The following is a 16910-nucleotide window of genomic DNA, read 5'->3' as shown; positions in this document are numbered from 1 at the left end:
ATGTCACAGAAAAGAGGAGTTGCCAGACACACTTCATTTCTCAGGGAATATTTGTTACTATCTGTGCCAACCCTAGTGCTTGTGTGACCCATTTGTAGTTTCTCCATGGGAAGAGGCTCCACAAACTCATAACTTAGTCCAGTGCTTTGCTGTCCTGACCATTAAGTCATTAGACTTTCCTCAGTGTTCAACTTAACTTCTGCATTTAAACTAACTCTTTATCCTATCCACATTATTACTTTCCTAGATGCTGCACTACTCTGTGTATTGGAAAGTCATTATCATGTCTGTCCTTGGTGCTCTCCTATCTCTTTCTTCACAAGCCATGTTTTCTAAGCCTCTGATTTTTTGGAGGCCTTCCAGCAAGTTCACAACTTTCTTAAAGTGAGATTTTGTAACCCCGTGTCATCCAGAGAGTTTGAATGAAAGAATTAAGAAGTGTAGTATTGTGGGGCACACTTCCATTACAATAATAAAATAGAGCATGGCAAATCTATTTCTTATCTTGTGGAAATCACACCTCAGCCTAATCTCCAGTTAAAATATTCATTAATGCAGTCTGAATAATAAGCACATATAGAACAATTACTGTGAATCCAGCTTTCCTTACACTTAGGAGATACAGGTTTGTGCACATGAGAGGTTCTGACAAGATCAGGATAGCAGTGAATGGAGCTTTTTATACACACCTGTCTCTAACAGAAAGGGATTATACATAAATGAATCTCCAGCTGGTGTTAGCCTACATATCTCACACTGGGCCACAGTGACCAGTCTGGTTTCTGGAAGACTGAAGATAAGGAATAGGAATACAGGCAAAGACTTGCACTGCATTGTGGTAAAATCTGGATGCTTCCTAAAGGAAACTAGTGAGTGTCTTGCAGGCATAACCTAGCCCTTGTGCATATCAAGTCTTGCTGCAAATGTATGAAACTCTCTGGGAACATGAATGTCTTGGCAGGTCACTCAGACTGTGCTAATTTGACCCCATGCCATCTAAGGAATCCTTGTACTCTAGATTTGACTGCTGCTGCTTTTCTGTTGACTGGTGTAGGTCATGCTTGTTCCTCCTTCATGGGACCTCCAAAGGGGACATTTCATCAGATGGTGCAGTTGAGACCAGGCTTTAGCCCTAGTGGGCACACTGCTTTGGTACCTAATATTTGGAGATGAGGAGAGGGGTGCAACAATGTTTGGGGTTTTGGGGGTTTTTTAAGGCTTTAGAGCGTGAGATTTAAGGATCTTTGTCTGCTTAATTTTGCAGGAAAATTGTTTGAGTGGACTTGATAACTGAGCAGGGAAAGCTGTGTGCTTTTCTGAGAAAAGTATGATAGGAACCAGCACCTGCAATCTGAAAGCACAAACCAAACTGTAAATTAGGCACCCTGTTTAGAGGGATTAGCCACTGAAACGCGTGTCCAAGGGTGTGGTACATTCTCCATCCCATGAGACCTCATTATCTGCAACTCCCTGAAAGGAGGTGGTAGCCAGCTTGGGGTCAGCCTCTTCTTCCAGAAAACCAGTGTAGGATAAGAGGAAATGGCCTCAAGCTGTGCCAGGGGAGATTGAGGTTGGGCATCAGCAAGAATTTCTGCACAGAAAGGGTTGTCAGGCATTGGAAGGGGCTGCGCGGGGAGGTGATGGAGTCACCGTGCTTGGAGCTGTTCAGGAAACAGCAGATGTGGCGCTTGGATCCATGGTTCAGTTAACATGGAGGCATTTGTTCAAATGTTGGATTTCATGATCTTGGAGGTATTTTCAAATCTTGATGATTCTGTGATTGTCTTCAGAAACACATTTTCTGGGACTGATGGTTTTGTCAAGTGTAAGATTTTTGGGCTCAGTCCAAGAATAATGGTGAAATGTCAGTCATTTACATACAGAATGATCAAATAATTTCTCTTAGCCTTAAATACTTAAGAAATTATGAAGTGTGGATATTAAATTAAAGACACTATTTTCCAATATGTGCCAAATAAATATTAAATAGGACTCCATGTTCCAATTTTGTATCTGACATTTCCTAACTGGAAGTTTAATTTCTAGAATATTAATAATGTTCTTCAGCACTTAAGGACTGTCAGCCATCTCTGGTTTAGTGTTGTAGAATCAAGTTTAATACTGACTTGCTGGGAGGTGTTTGTATGAAATGCAGATTTCTTAATTTTGTACCAAGGGTAACAATTCAAGTTCTGACTCGGTCATTATGATTACACTATGTTCATACAGCATGCTTGCAGCTTTTTGTCTAGTGATATTTAAAAACAACTTTTTAAAAGTCATTTAAAAATGAAAGAAGTTTGCATATTTTCATATGGAACAGTAATGCTTATGTAGGAGCATATTTGATAAATATTTATATATATACATTTAAATTAACAGACAATAATTTTCAGGTACTTGATTTCATACACTATTTAATGATTTTTGGATTAGACATTGTTGCAGGGGTGATCAAAGGGCTCTCTTAGCCTTTCGTGTTGATTTTGCTTTATTAGTGGTTTGGAGCTCCAAACAAAATCTTGAGCCACTTTGCCTAAGACATTAAATTACATGGTAGGAAATGAATCTCTTCCCAAAGGAAATATTGTCTAAATAAGCCAGATGTTACCTGGTTTGTTATCCCCCCTTTACATGTGGAAAATTGAGTACAGAGCAAAGGTGCCATTCCTGAGGTCACAGGGAAAGCACGTGGCAGCCCCAGGGACTGGACACATTTCCAGAGCCCCTGTCAACAGCTTTAACCAGAAGATCATTCCCTGTTTATAAGGTAGGGCAAGATCAGTATTGTTCCCGACTGCAGTAAATTATTTAGGTGCCATATTTAGATTTAGAGAAGTTACTGAGGAGCTCAAGTGATGCAAACCTTCTGTATGGATGACTCTAAGGAAAAAAAATTGTCTTTAGTTTATTCAGTGGTACTGTCACTGTAAGCTATTTACTACTTGACATAAAGAAAAGCCTCAGATTTTGTCTCTAAGATACTGCAATGGGTTTTTGCAGGTGCAGATTGAGGCATTTTAAGTCTATAGTTTTGCTAATGGTGGTGTGCCAAAAAAACCCAACATAGGTGTCTTGAATATGTCAAGGCAGTTGCGAAAAGTCTGTGTTTTCCTTGGCAAAATAGTTTTGGGGAGTTTTGTGAGATCTAATGGCTGTTCACAGAACTAATACAAAATACCTAACTTAGAGCTATGCAACATCTCCTTTTTAAGTATGTTTATGCTTAACTGAGCTCAGCTTCCCATTTTTATTTGTGGCTTAAAGTAAATGCCCTGAGCACATTTTGCACTCAGATTAATAACCACTTTATCAACATAAGCCTTCCTGGGGCTGCCCATTTGGGGTTTTTGTTTTGGTGTGGTTTTATTTCTTTCATAAAACAGGGTCAGCATGGTTCTCTCTAGCATTTGTAAAGAGGGAAGTACATGAATAATCTGTCCCCTTTATTCAGATCATTCCTTTCACTTTTGGAAACTGGCCTTATTTTCAGTTATCAGGCCGATACGTGGAAGCTGGCTGGTGTAAGTGGTCTGGTTGGGGATTTTTCTTGGTGCTGGTGGTTGTGTTCAGTGTGTGATTCCAGGCGTGTCGAGGGGAGCTGGGTTTCACTTGCAGTCACTGCTCAGGGCTGCCATCTCTGGAGATCTCCGGCAGCACTGGTTCCATATCACAGACTGGGAGCACAACCCACGGTGCTGGGCTCGGTCTGAGGCTCCTGAGATGAGTGTGTGCGGAGACCTGGGTTAGCTGCCTCTCACCACTACAGGGGGCTCCCAGCTGCTGGATACCTCTCTTTCTCTCCTGCCTTCACTGCTAGCTCTGCTGGGGCTGCGTCAAGCGCTGCTGCCCAACTTCTCAACAGGTAAATCTTGTTCCTTTCTTACGGCGTCATCTGAAATGCGTATGCAGAGCCAGTCTGCAAGATGCTGGGGTTTATTAAGGTGTGGGGATTAGTGAATTGCAGGTTGGTAATTGGGAAAACCTACTTTCAAGCAGCCTGAAGTACAGAATTTGCTGCCTTGTATGTCCCCGTGCCAGGTGCCACAATGCCAGTCCTTGGCAGGAAGTGCAGAGGGCCATTTCCTGGCTTGGCACAAGTGGACAGTGTTTTGCAGATGTCAGTAGTTGAGCTGTACAAGATATTCTGTAGAGGAAAAAGGCTCGATGCTATCTCAAATCAAAATAGCTGTGATTTTTAAATTCTTAGTAGACACAGATTTCTGCTTTTCCTGTTATTTTCCTGTATATACTGTTGGGTTTTTCTCCACCAATTTAACTCTGCAGTGCTTGGGGTGCTTGCTTTTTGGATGAAAGTGTCTGGACAGAGACTTTAAGATAAGAAAGAGTTCTTTGGCTAATGTTTGGGTCTTTGGACAAATTCCTTGAGGGAGAATTCTACCAGGCTTCTAATGTGTACTGCTAGGAAGTCTACAATCCACATAGGAGTCTCACTGATCTGGCTTGATCATTTTGGGAGAATTGCTGGAAGTGTCCAGAGTGTGAATGACAGGTGTTTCAGACCCCAGGCCCCAAGACTTGGGATCCTGGGTCTGGTACAAGGTTTCCTTGGATAGAGGCAGTGAGCTGAGCCGTGTCCCCTGCCTGCTGGGGTTTGGGAGGGGTGGGAAGTGCTGTGTGCCTCTGGGGAACCCAGCTCCCACTCAAACGCTCTGTGCCGGGTTCCCAGGGCAGGGAACTCCACCTGACAGCTTTGGGCCAAACTGGTCCCACGAGCCTTCAGCTTCCTGGGGAAAGAGGGTGAGGGTGTGTTCTGCTGCTCAGCAGGATGTGGCTAATCCTGAGCTCTATTTCTTCAGTTGCCACCACCTCTCCTTTGTGCTCCTGAGCTCAACATGGGGGAGGCTGCTCATGCATTCCTCTAATGATGCCTTGCTCTGTTCTCTGCTGCTGAGAGTTCTTCGTGTCACTCTGCAAAAAAGGAATTACTTAATCCTCAATCCCTCCACCCCAGGTTGAGGGAAGTATTAATACTTCAGTGCTATTCCATAATCTTACAGAGAGAAAATGTGAAGCGTAGAAAGATTACATGCCTTGCCAAGTTCAGAGTCAGAAAGAGATTCCAGATCTCTCTTCCTTTCTGCTCTTGGTATCCCCACAGTGCTTTTCCATGGCTCCCTGGGATGGTTAACTGCCTCCTTGGTTTGCTTTTTCTGACCATAAGAAGCTTGGAGCTTTGATAGGGTTTAGAGGCTGATGATGCTGAGGTAGGATTGAGGTTGAACTCACTGTGGAATTCTGTGGTAACTTCAGGGAAAGTCCTGTGCATGTGGACTGAACAGGACCTCAGCACAGCCCGGACTGTATGTGTGGCTTGACACATTGCACAGGCAAGAGCAAAGCCTCCCTTTGCTGAGGAAGAACTGGGAATACTTCAGGCTAACTACAGCAGAACTATGGTGGTATTTCTATGACTAGATGGGGTATGGATTAAGGTGAACATGGTGCCTCTCAGAGCAATAACTGGCTTAGGTATCTGGACAAAGAGAAGATGGCAGACAGTGCATCAAGCAAGGCTCATTCAAGAGAGCTCTTGCAGTGATGTGCTGATGCTGGGCATCGAAGAGTTGGGAAAGAGGAAACAGAGCCTGTTCATGTTCACATCATTGCTTGAAACTCCATAATCATCAGCCCTTTTCCCATGTTGCTGTGTGTGTCTCTAATGTTTAAAAAAAAAAAAAGAGCTCCTAGACCCAGTTTTCTGGTAGATAGGTCATTATTCATAAGCTCCTGTCCCAGCCTTGCCTCCTTTGGTGGCTGTGTCAGAGCAGCCCGAGGCAGGATGGCCTTTGGCCTCGCTCAGGCTCTTTGCCCTCAGCCCCATCTGCAGGGTAGCTCAGCATTCAGGGAGCTACACACCAGTTTGTGGATGGAGAGCTGAGACACACAGGGACACTTTGATTGGGGTGATGCAGAGGAGTCTATAACAAAGTGTGAAATGTAGCTCTGTTGAGCTACAGAAGCTCTCATTCAGACCTTGAGCAAGTCTCTAGAGCTAATGTGAAGCACGGAAGCCCTTATGGTTCCTGTATTTTTTGTCCTCTGTAAATTTAAATAGTTTGTCTTCTGACCTGGGTATTTTATCAGTCAAGATATGCTGGAGGTGGTGGAATAGCTTGCTGGTTGAATCATTTTGGAAGCCACTGCTATTAACGTTACACAAGAACTGAATCTTTCCCACTGAAGTGTTGCTTAGCTCATGCTTCTCAGATTCATGTGAAGTTAAGTTAGGCTGTCTTTACTGCAAATAGTTTTGAGAGTAAGCATCTTTATCATATTCAAAGTGTTGAGATCAGATTGGAAAGGGTGCAAATGACAAACAAAATGATCAGGAGATACAATTGCATCCAAGAAACAAACGTGCTGGTTTATTCAGCCAGACAAGAGAGATGTGGAATCTGGTACAGTTTAATAATGGAGGAGAGAGAAATGTTGCTGCTGAAGGACTTGGTGATGCAAGAACAGGTGACAATAAATTGTTCATTAAAAAAAAAAAAACAACTAACTAGCAAGGAACTAGGAGACTTTTAAGCATGAGATCAAAGAAGCTTTAGACTTAGCCACTCAGAGTAGTCAGGGAAATCACCTAGAGAGGTTAGTTATGATTTTGAGAAATGATTTATGAGACAGTGGCAGTTACCTTCTGTTGCCACAAACCTGATTTAGTAGCTCATAAGTTCCTCTTTTTACAGAAAAGTCTGGCAGAAAAGGCACATTTGCCAGAGTGTTACTGCCACTGTACTTTCCCAAGGGAGCTGTTCCAGTGCATGGCTATCCTGCCTTTCTGGTAGAACTGTCCATGGGGAGCTGCAATGAATTGTGTTATATCTTGATCTACTGCGAGATCTGAAAAGATGTGAGCGTTTGATTTCTCGGAAGGTGAAAGTAATTTCTCGTAATACGAGCGCAGGTTGTTATTGCTGCAGTTATTGGAATGAGAGTTTTCTCCCTGCCTGGCTCTTTAGATGCCTTGACTAGCAAAGTCTTTTATCCCCCTCTGCTTGATGCAGGGCTTGGACCAGATTTTTCCTTCTGTCTTTTACCAGAGGAAATAAAGAGTGACCACGTTGATGGAGCCAGTGAAGCTCCCCTGGGTTCGCTGTCACACATGACAGCAGCACAGTGGTGCTGTGCTGCTAAGTGGGAGTTGTGCTTGGGAGATAACTCCATCACTATCTCTATCATAAAATGAAAAGTTAAGGCTATAATGCAAGGTCTCTTATAATCACACTCTAATTATGCTTTGTAAAAGGCTTTGCAAGCTTTTATTTTTTAAGTGAGCACTGCAGCTAGAGGAGTGTTTCTGGCAGTGAATCACACACGTGGTTTGGGAGGTTTAGTGCAATGTCTCAAGCATCCCTGTGTCATACTGTGTCTGTCCCAAGGACATAGCCCAAAATGTAACCTCACTGAGGAAACAAACAGGGAGGGGTTCTGCCCTTTAATTTACCTGCCCAAGTCAGCAGCCTCATCCCCAAGGCTTCCTCGGTAGTCTATGGAAAGGGAAAAGTCCCTCAAGAACACTGTTCAATACTCTGTGTTAGGCTACAGCTGCATTGTCCCCAGGAGAAGCTTTTCTTTCTGAGAATTTGTGATGTGAGAAAAACTGGCTTTGTACAACTTAGGACTTAAATCAGGTGTAAAGTACTATGACTGTGAGCATTCCCTGCCCTCTGCCAGGTGCCTGGGAATGCATCTGGGACATGATGCTTTCTTTTGAGTGATGTCTCTACAACACAGAGGTCTCAATCCTGCCAAAATCATGCATTCACATCCCTGTGCCATTTGTAAAGTTTGTTTATATGGCTGACATAAAGGTGGTCTAAAGCCCACAAACATTTGGATAGGTTTTTCAGATCTTGTGCCCTTGGTGGATACAGTGTAGGCCTGGGCTTTATCCCTGCTGGCTCCAATCCCAGCAGGGAATGCAGTGACCCTGGAAGGTATACTTGGCTTTTGCTATACAGTGTGGCTCAGAATTGGTTTGGGGGTTTATATGTATACATGGAAAGTTGTTGAGAAATTTGAAGTAACATTGCAGTGGGTGCTTTTGCTTTGTCCGTGTCTTGCTTGAGTCATGTAAAGGTGACAAAAGCCCTAAGGGCTGATGCTTGTATAGTTTTGCTTGTGTGTTTATCTTTTCACACCAGGCTTTGAGAATGATGTGCCTTTGGTGGGTGATAGGTATGTGGAAGAGAGATGTACAAAGCAACTGCTATCTCTTGACAGTCTCTGGCATTTGTCTTCTGCAGTCCTGCCTGTAGAAAGCTGGCCAGATATGTTAAAGGCATTGTAGAATGTATTAGTTTAGTAAGGTTTAGCAAAAAGTCATTGTGCAAGAACTGGCTTTCTTTGCATCTGGGGAAAAATTCTGTGCACTGTGGTTGCTCCCACTTGAATAATGACATGCAAAATTTGGATTCCATGCAGGTGTCAGTTACAGTGAACTCTTGAGGGAGTTTGTGTCAGTAAGAGCAGTGGCTTCAGTGTCTTGTCACGACTGTGCAGATTGTGTTAGGATATGGAGTGAAGGTTGGAAGTTCCCTTGCTGCATCTGTCAGTGACACTGTCAGCTTCTGCATGTCCTGCCTGTGGTGACCAAGGAGGACATGCAAGCTGAGACTGAAAAATAGAATGAAAGTGTTGAACTTCACCCTCCTATCAGCACAACCTCCTCCAGATAAGGAGCTGTAATCTCTGCTCAGGGACCTGGTCTGGACAGCACTTTCACACTTGTCCATTCCTATGGCCATATCTGTTCCCTTTCCACTGGCAGCGGAGGGGAGGCTCAGGCTCTGGAGGCTTCAAGCCACCTTTGCAGCACACTGGGCTCATCCAGGAGCAGGTGGGTGTGACATGAGCTGGGCCTGGCTTAGACCTGCCTTAGGGAAGAGCCACGAAGGCTTCTCTCCTCCTAGGGCAGTCCAGAGCCTCAGTGACCCTCCCCTGCCTCAGCCAACTCCAGGTGCTGCCACCAGCCCGTTTGAGCCCCAGTTCTGACCAGAAAATGCAGGCTCAAGGAACTGTACCTGGCCAGAGGGCAGAATATTTGTTGCCATCCTCAGTTAAGGTCCTCTCTTCTTTGCAACTTGAACATCTGATCAGACCACAAGACTGTGTCTGTAAAAGCACAGCTCTTCTCTGAAAGAGACTGCAAGTGTTTCATGCTTGTCTCTCAGGGACTTGGTGGCAACTCTGCGTGGCTTGCCAGTAGAAAGAAACTTTTTTTTTTCCCCTTCGTGCCTCTCCTCCAGATGCAGCCTGAACTCAGAGACCTGAGCTGTAGTCTTTTCATCACCCTCTGATCAGAGGGTTTGATAGAAAAGCTGAGTGTGCAGCAGCACCTGTGAGCTGGGGCCCAACAGTGTGCACAAAGGGACATGCAGGGAGTTCTCTTGGTAGGGCTGCTCATGCATGAGCTGGAACTGAGCCCAGATGCTGCCCTCCAGCATTATTTTGAACAAAAAAGTCACACTCTTCTACATGGTGCAGCTGTGCCCTTACTTAGTGCTGCCTTTATTGCCTCAGGTAGAGCCTGCTGGAGGGACCTGGGGACTCAGCAGTGCTCAAGGCCGATGGGGCAAAGAGCTCTTTATGCTTGCTGTTGTTATCTTTCATTTAGCAGGTGGAAAAGAAGAATTAAAACAGGTAAAGTGAAGAGTTGCAAAATAAAAAAAAAGTTGTCAGGTGATGGTTTAGCAGAGAATGTAGAAATGCATGATTCATCTAGATACTCCTGCTTTTCTAAGCAATAAATGGTGCCACTTTCCTAACTGCACTGTTCTCAGCTGTGTATTTTGTGATAACAACTACTGACAAAGGAGGATTCAGCTAGCACTGCTGGCCTCTGTCCACCTGAGCTCAGCCTCCTGATCCCCTCCCATCTTCTTGAGCCCTCCCTTGTGTGCAAGAAGGAAAGGAAGGCCAAGGTCTGGAGGTGCTGTAAGTGGACTCAGATCCTTGGCTAGGTTTTGACTCCACACACAAGCAAAACTTCAGTGACCCCCACCTCTCCTAATGTGCCTGGGATTCAGGTTTCTGCTGAGGTTCTGGTCAAGGTCTCCCTTCCTCTTCCTTCTTTGGGATGTGAGGGTGTCCAGGCTTGCAGTCAGACCTCCACCTTCTCTGGCAGACCTGTCAGAGGAGAGAGAAGCAGGGAAGGTCACTGGTTTCACTGGTTTCTATGTACTCTCAACAGCTCATGATCTTGTATATTTCTTAGAGCAAATAATTTGGATCAGGGCTCATTCCAACCACAGCAGGCACTAAGCAGAGCTTGGGGCCAGGGAGGAGGCTCACAAGCCTGCTGATTCAGACTTCCAGCAGACAAGCCAGTGCTCAAGATCCTACCAAACCCAGGTCTAGGGGCTTGTGCTGTCCTGTAGAAAACAGTGAGCTTCATGTAGGACCAAGGGCTGAGTGCCGTGAATGGGGTCAGGCCATCTCTCCAGACAGTGCCTGTTCAGTCAGTGACTAAGAACAAACTCTTGAGAGGCAGCTCCAGAGCCAGACTTCTTAGAATTTGTACCCTTGGACTTGTTCTCTTAAGCATCCTCATGTAAGGCTCTGTTAGCTGTAGATTTTGGTCTCAGGATTAGCTTTGGTATTTGACAGTATAGGAGCTCCAAAGGAAGCTTTGCCCTTGACTGGTGCATTTATAACTCACCACCACCACTTTATTTCCCACCTCCTTCCTTTTTGGAGGAAGCCTCCAAAGAGTAGAGTTTAGAGAGCTGCAGACATTCTCTTTTGATTCAGATTAAACTGGGAAAGGTAGATACAGGTACCAGCATAGTCCATGCCTGGAGCAATTCAGTTCCTTTGGACAAAAGCCTCAGAAAGCTGAGGAATAGGCCAGGTAAAAAAATGTGCTCTATAGATTTTCTAGAACCAGTTATGCTCCCAAATGTCTGCTGGGTCCTGAACTCTTGCAGCTGATGAAAACAATAGCAGCTGCCATGCCTGATTCTTTCTCATTTCAGCCTTGCAGGTAGAGGAGAATCCATAACAAGATAAAGCAAAAAGAGGAGACAAGTTTTCTTTCCCAGTCCAGGAAAAAGAACCTGTTGGATTATAACCCGCTAACAGTGGAGAGTGCCAACATGAGCAGCGACGGGGCAGAGAATCCCATCTCATCCACACTGACCCAGGGCCTGAAGAGAAAGAGGGGGAGACCAAAGAAGCAGCCACAGGTGAGAGAACATCATCCCAAGAGGATGCCATGGCAGTAGCCTGATGGGATCTGCAGGCAGCCCTGGGAAGCTGCTTGCTAACAAGGACAAGGGGAGGAGAGGTGTTCTGGGGTAAATGCTGGGGCTACCCAGGACAGCAGCAGGATCTGCACCCTGGGAAATCTCAGCTCCTGGCTTCAGAGGCGCCTCTGATGTGACAGGCAGTGACAGTTCAGCTAGGACATGTGTAAGAGGGGCTGGCCAGATCTCTGTTCTAGCCTGGAGACTTTCATGTGTCATCACCCTCTGTTTATGCACCAGTAATTGGATAGAACAGGTGAGGCCCCTTGGCTAGAGTTCTTGGAACTTACTCATTTCCCCAGCCCAAAAGACAAAAAGAGGTAGGAATATTGCTGATCATCTTCTAATGCACTTCCCAGCTGGAAAAGCAGAGACAACCAGCTATTTAGGGGTCTGGGTGTTCTTAGTGGGGTAAGGCAGTTCAAGACCAACCAGAATGAGAAAACAAATTGTTTCAGGGATCATCCTGCTTAAATGGTTTTCTCCTTTTATCCCAGGAGGATGGTGGAAACACAGCTATTATCCCACAGGATGCTGTGGAACCACAGCCACTGAAGAAACCACGAGGAAGACCAAAAGGAAGCAAGAAAATTACTGTTCTAACTGGAGGAACGGTGAGAGGAAATGGGTTATACTCATTTACAGAGGAGAGAAGCACTGCCAGAGAGACCAGCAGGGATGTTTCTCTTAGCTTAAAAATAGTGAAAGTTGCCCCTAATTCAGCTCAGCTTTAATTACCACCGTTGGACAAATCAGTTACTGTGGTTTTAGTCCTTACTCACCTCCCAGCCTTCCTGTGTTGCCACTGCCTGTTCAGCAGTTTCCTCCCAGTGTTTCTCCTCCACCACTGCCAAATAATCACAACCAGTGCAGTCAGGCAGGTGTTTCCTCCTCAACTGTCTTCTATCCTCACCTTTTGCTTTTTCTGCTACTTGTGAGACAAAACCTTTTCTACAGAGGTCACCTTGGCCATGTTCAGTGGTTTAGTCACAGTGCCCAGCAAATCTGAGAGCTGACAATATTTCCCCTTTGTTTTCAATAAAGGCAGGACCTTCTGCTGGGAAGAGGCGAAGAGGGAGGCCCCGCAAGTGGGTGAGTACGGTGTTCAGTCCTTTCCCTCTTCTCCAGTCACAGATCCTGGGGAACTTGCAGCTGTGTTTGCCCTTCTCAGACTCTGTGTCTGCCACAACATTCTTTGAGCTTTGGTAGCCTGGAAATAATTAGGGAAGCTCTGACTGCCTTCCTGATGGCCTCCAAGATTCAGCTACTGAAGAATTCTGAGAGCCATGGGGAGATGCTGTACTTAATTCAAGACATACCAGACTTCCACAGTATAGCACTTTCTCAGGCTTGGAATGTCAGACCAGAGATTCCATCCTTTCTTAGAGAGGGGTTGTCTTCCCAGGAGACTTGAAAGACTGAAGCAATTGCTTAGCATGTCAGTTTGTCTCAAAAGAAGAAACTTAAAATTAAGCGAAAAGAGAAATTTGATGAATGGAGAAACTTTGAGTCCTGTCAGCAAGAGACTTTTTCATGCAACAAACAAAGGATTAGTAAGAGTTAGTAGCTAAGAAGAAAACATTTCAGGTGTAAAAACAAGACAAAATCCTTTTAATCAATAAGGATATTCAGTCCTGTGAACTACTCATGGTATGTTACCTGTCATTAGGAGTGATTAAAAACCTCCACAACAGCCACAAACCATTATTTAGTGCGCATCACATTGCTAGATCCAAACCCAAGCTGTGCACTTGCTGCAGGAATCCATAGGTTTGTTGTACAGCTGTGGTGGCACAGGAGTGCTCAGGAGGGAAAGGAGCACTTCTGGCTCAGCAGAACCAGAGGGACAGAGCAGCCTGAGAGGGCCATGCAGAAGGCTTGGAGGGAAAGGTTCACCAGCCGGGAAGTGCCAGGATTTGGGAGAGAACAGAGGTCTTTTCTGATGTGACAGTGACCTTGCATGCAGATATTTCCTGGATAGTGGGAAGCTGTTTGCAAACCCTGTGCAGAAGGTCCCAGACAAGGGGACTGTTGCATAAATCTGAATGTTCCTTCTCTGCAGTCCAGGTAGACTGTTACCAGAGAAGGTAAGAGTCAAAGCCCATTGCTTTCCCCAAGCCCATTTACCTTATGTCATTTAAATACACTGATTAGGGAAGCCTGTGTTACCAGTGCTTAAAGCAACCAGCTGTGCAAACTGAGATCCTCAAGCTCTGTGGAAAATCATCAGAGGCAGAAGTGGCTGTGTCTTACAGAACAAAACCTTACCCAGTGAGTTCTGCTGGTGTCATTTCTGGACTGACAAATCTCAAAGACAAGCAGGAGTTTTTAACATTTCAAGATGTGTCATTTTAACTTTGGTTATTGAAGGATTCTGATGTTTCAGTTCAGAATTAAAGAGCTGAAGAATTTTTGGGGAGCAAAACCAAAGCAGAAGAAAAAGAACAATAATTTTGGGTTTAACTGTCAATAGACAAAATGTTTAGGTGGTCAAGACAGGGAAGAATCTGAATTATAGAAAATATTCTTGATTAAAACAATCTCCACAGCTGCATAATGGGCAGCTTTTTTCAAAGTGTTGGGCTGTGTGTCACAAGGCTGATATTGGGATGGTTTACTATGGATTCTGACAAGTATTCAGAGACTTGTGAATGTGTGTGGACACTGCATGCCCTGGTGTGTATTCTTGCCTATGGTTGGATGTAGGAGTTGGTGGCAAATGGATGTGCTGTCAGGGCTGCACAATCTTCTTTAAATAATAATCCACCTACTTTGCATATTTTCAATTTTGTCTTTCTATACCTAATTTTGCATGGGAGGGGGGGGGCTTGTTTATTTTTGGTGTTTTTTCTTTGTAGCCTCAAGCAGTGGTCCAAGAGGGAGAGTCTCAGGAAGGAAATCCTCTGGAAAGCAGTGACTTGAATTTGAACTCGGCACCAGCCACACAAGGTTTGAAATTAGATAATCATAATTACATGAGACTAAACAGTAGAGCCACACTCTGGCAATCCATGCACTTACCCACAAAGCTCTGGCTGTAGTCTTCCTGGTAAGTCCTATAAACAGAGGAGCATTTGGAAGGCTTCCAGGCACATTCCTTCCATCTAATTCAGTTGTTACTAATTCAGCAGAAGTGGAGGTAGAAAAAAAGGAAGGGAAGAAAATCTGTCTGTCTTTCCAAGAAGTCACATATCTGAGGTTCTGATCATTGCTACAGGTACAGCTCAGTGAAATTGTCTGGCTGGTGTGTAAAAAGTGAAAATAGTCTTTTGTAAATGTCCTGCTTTACTTGAGAAACTTTATGAATAGAAGATCCCTTGGTATTTGGGACATTTTAGTACTCTGAATTAACTCCAGAATGCTTCCTGGATGTTCTTCCTCTCTCCTTCCTGGCCTGTGCTGTAAGGCAGAGCTCTCTTCTCTGGCAGTGGCTGGCACTGGCAGAGGTGCCTCAGCAGCACAGACATTGATGGCACTGGCCAGTTTCTGTGGAAGGCTCCAATTTATTTAAGGTTCTCTGAGATGAGATGCCAGATAACAGTTATTGCTGTTGTAGGAATGTACAGATGCAATACACAGAGCCCCAACCTCACCTGATCCCTGCAAAAATGCAAAATCTGACTCTATACCATTCAGAACTGCTTCTGAGGTAGATTCCAGGAAAACTTGTGTGCATCTGTGTCCTACCTTCAGAGAGCCTTGTAGGAAGCTCTTCATGAAATGTTTTCCCTGGGGGGAGAAGGGGCCAGGAGCCCAGGGGAGGCAGATGTTGCCTGGTTTGCCACGTGGCAGCACAGCTGCTCCCTCCTGCCTTTGGTGTGCAGCCCAGCCCGGTTCTTAGAAAGTCCCTGGAAATGCCACATGCTGAAATGCCAGAGGAGTTAACCTCAGTTGCTCAATTCAGTTTCCTCTGGGGCTGCTGCTCCCATATCGCTTCCTGCCACGGAGCCGAGCGCTGACATCAGCGGAGCCGCAGGCTCAGGGGGATGAGCTCACCTCAGGCCCGGCCCGGCCGCCTCCGGGACAGTGAAACATCGCCCCAAACCACAGCCAGTGGGGCCTTTCCTCCTCCTTTCGGCGTGAGCGGGGCCCGCGGCAGCGGCAGGAGAATCCGTTTCCCTCCTGTGGCAGGGAGGCAGCAGCAGCTGGGACAGGAGCAGCGGATGCTGCGGTCGCTGGAGGGGCCGTGCAGAGATGATAGTGCAGCCCCAGCCGACAGGGGACTTCTGCTCTTGGGGAGCGTCTGCACTTCTGTGAGAACAAAAAACGGCCAGGAAATCACTGGGGATAAGCATGTACAGTATGAAACCAGGCAATCCTCTGGAAAAGGTCTTAAGTTGTTATTTGCTTAGGAGCTTGAGATGGAGTGGTAATCCTGGCTTAAAACTTCTGACTGGAAAGGAGAATGCTGTTCTGGCTTACTGGAAACAGTAGATCCTGGGGCTTGTGTGCAAGCACAGTGCAGCTGTAGCAGCAGCTTGCAGACAGGTAGCTTCTGGATTAACCCATTCTGTGGGTCTGGTTTAACTGGGGTATTATATGCCTGCAAGATTTTGTGCTACTCATGCAGGAGGCTACTGCTCTGAGACTTGTTAGCAGGAGTCTGTGATCACATAATGATCTGCTATAGACACAGCCAGAGCTTTGGCCATTGAGGGCTTTGGTATTTTTTTTTTTTTCACTTCCAGGTGAGGATTTTTGAGGTGCTGCACCAGGGAGGGGATGGGAGGGTACAAGTGCTTGCCCATCCTGCAAGTTGTACACTGCACAAAACTCCGAGTGGAAAATGGATCTGCCTGGACTTGGTGTCTGCAGCATTCATCTGAATTGCTGAAATAAACACTGACTGTCTCTCAGTCTGTTATGGAGAAAATCATGATATGCAGCAAGAGCTGCATTAGAAATACGCAAGATTTGCAAGCCTCCAGTGGAGCAGAGAGCTACTTTAAAGCCAGCTGGTTTTTATATTCCGTGGCCTTTGCCTGGGGATCTAGCTCTGCTTTTCCCAAGGCACTGGTTATGGGCAACTCCAGGTTATCCAAGAGCAGGCACGAGTTTGTTCATGGATCAGGCTCAGTTGTGTGTTGCCACCTGTAGATGCCAATCACAACTCCAGCATAAACATTTCTGGTTTTATGGGTCAAGAAGCATTTGGGTTTTTTTCTGTGAGTACCATTACTGAAGGATTGATGAATCTCATTTCATGTGGCTCCTAAGCCACAGTGGCAGATGTGGTTTGTCTGAATAACTGTTCTTGGCTAATGGACTGTAGGTGTGAGGGAGAAAGAGGTTGCTTTATGGTAGAATTTCCAGGAGCCAGTGCAAAGCCCAGAAGCAGCCTTGGGATCTTGCTCTTTTTTGTATATTTTGCTATCCTTGCTTTCTTTTTCATACAAGCTTTGTCTACTTTGTTTCCTCTGCTGCCCCAATGGTCACCTCAGCTCTCCTGAAAGCCAGGGGTGAGGCACAGATCAGAGCAACCCTGTGTACCAGAAACATTCCCCACTCACACCATTTCCAGACATTCTGCACATCTACTTCCCTGGTATTTAATATTGGGTAGGGCACTTGGGTACTTGGTGTCTCATGAAGATTCGAGGAAATACAGAATTGCTGTCAGCAGAGGTGGTTGATGAG

The sequence above is a fragment of the Molothrus ater genome, chromosome 11 (genome assembly GCF_012460135.2).
Source record: "Molothrus ater isolate BHLD 08-10-18 breed brown headed cowbird chromosome 11, BPBGC_Mater_1.1, whole genome shotgun sequence".
Lineage (NCBI taxonomy): Eukaryota > Metazoa > Chordata > Aves > Passeriformes > Icteridae > Molothrus > Molothrus ater.
The sequence above is the reverse complement of the archived record's forward strand: the minus strand, read 5'-3'. Positions refer to the sequence as shown.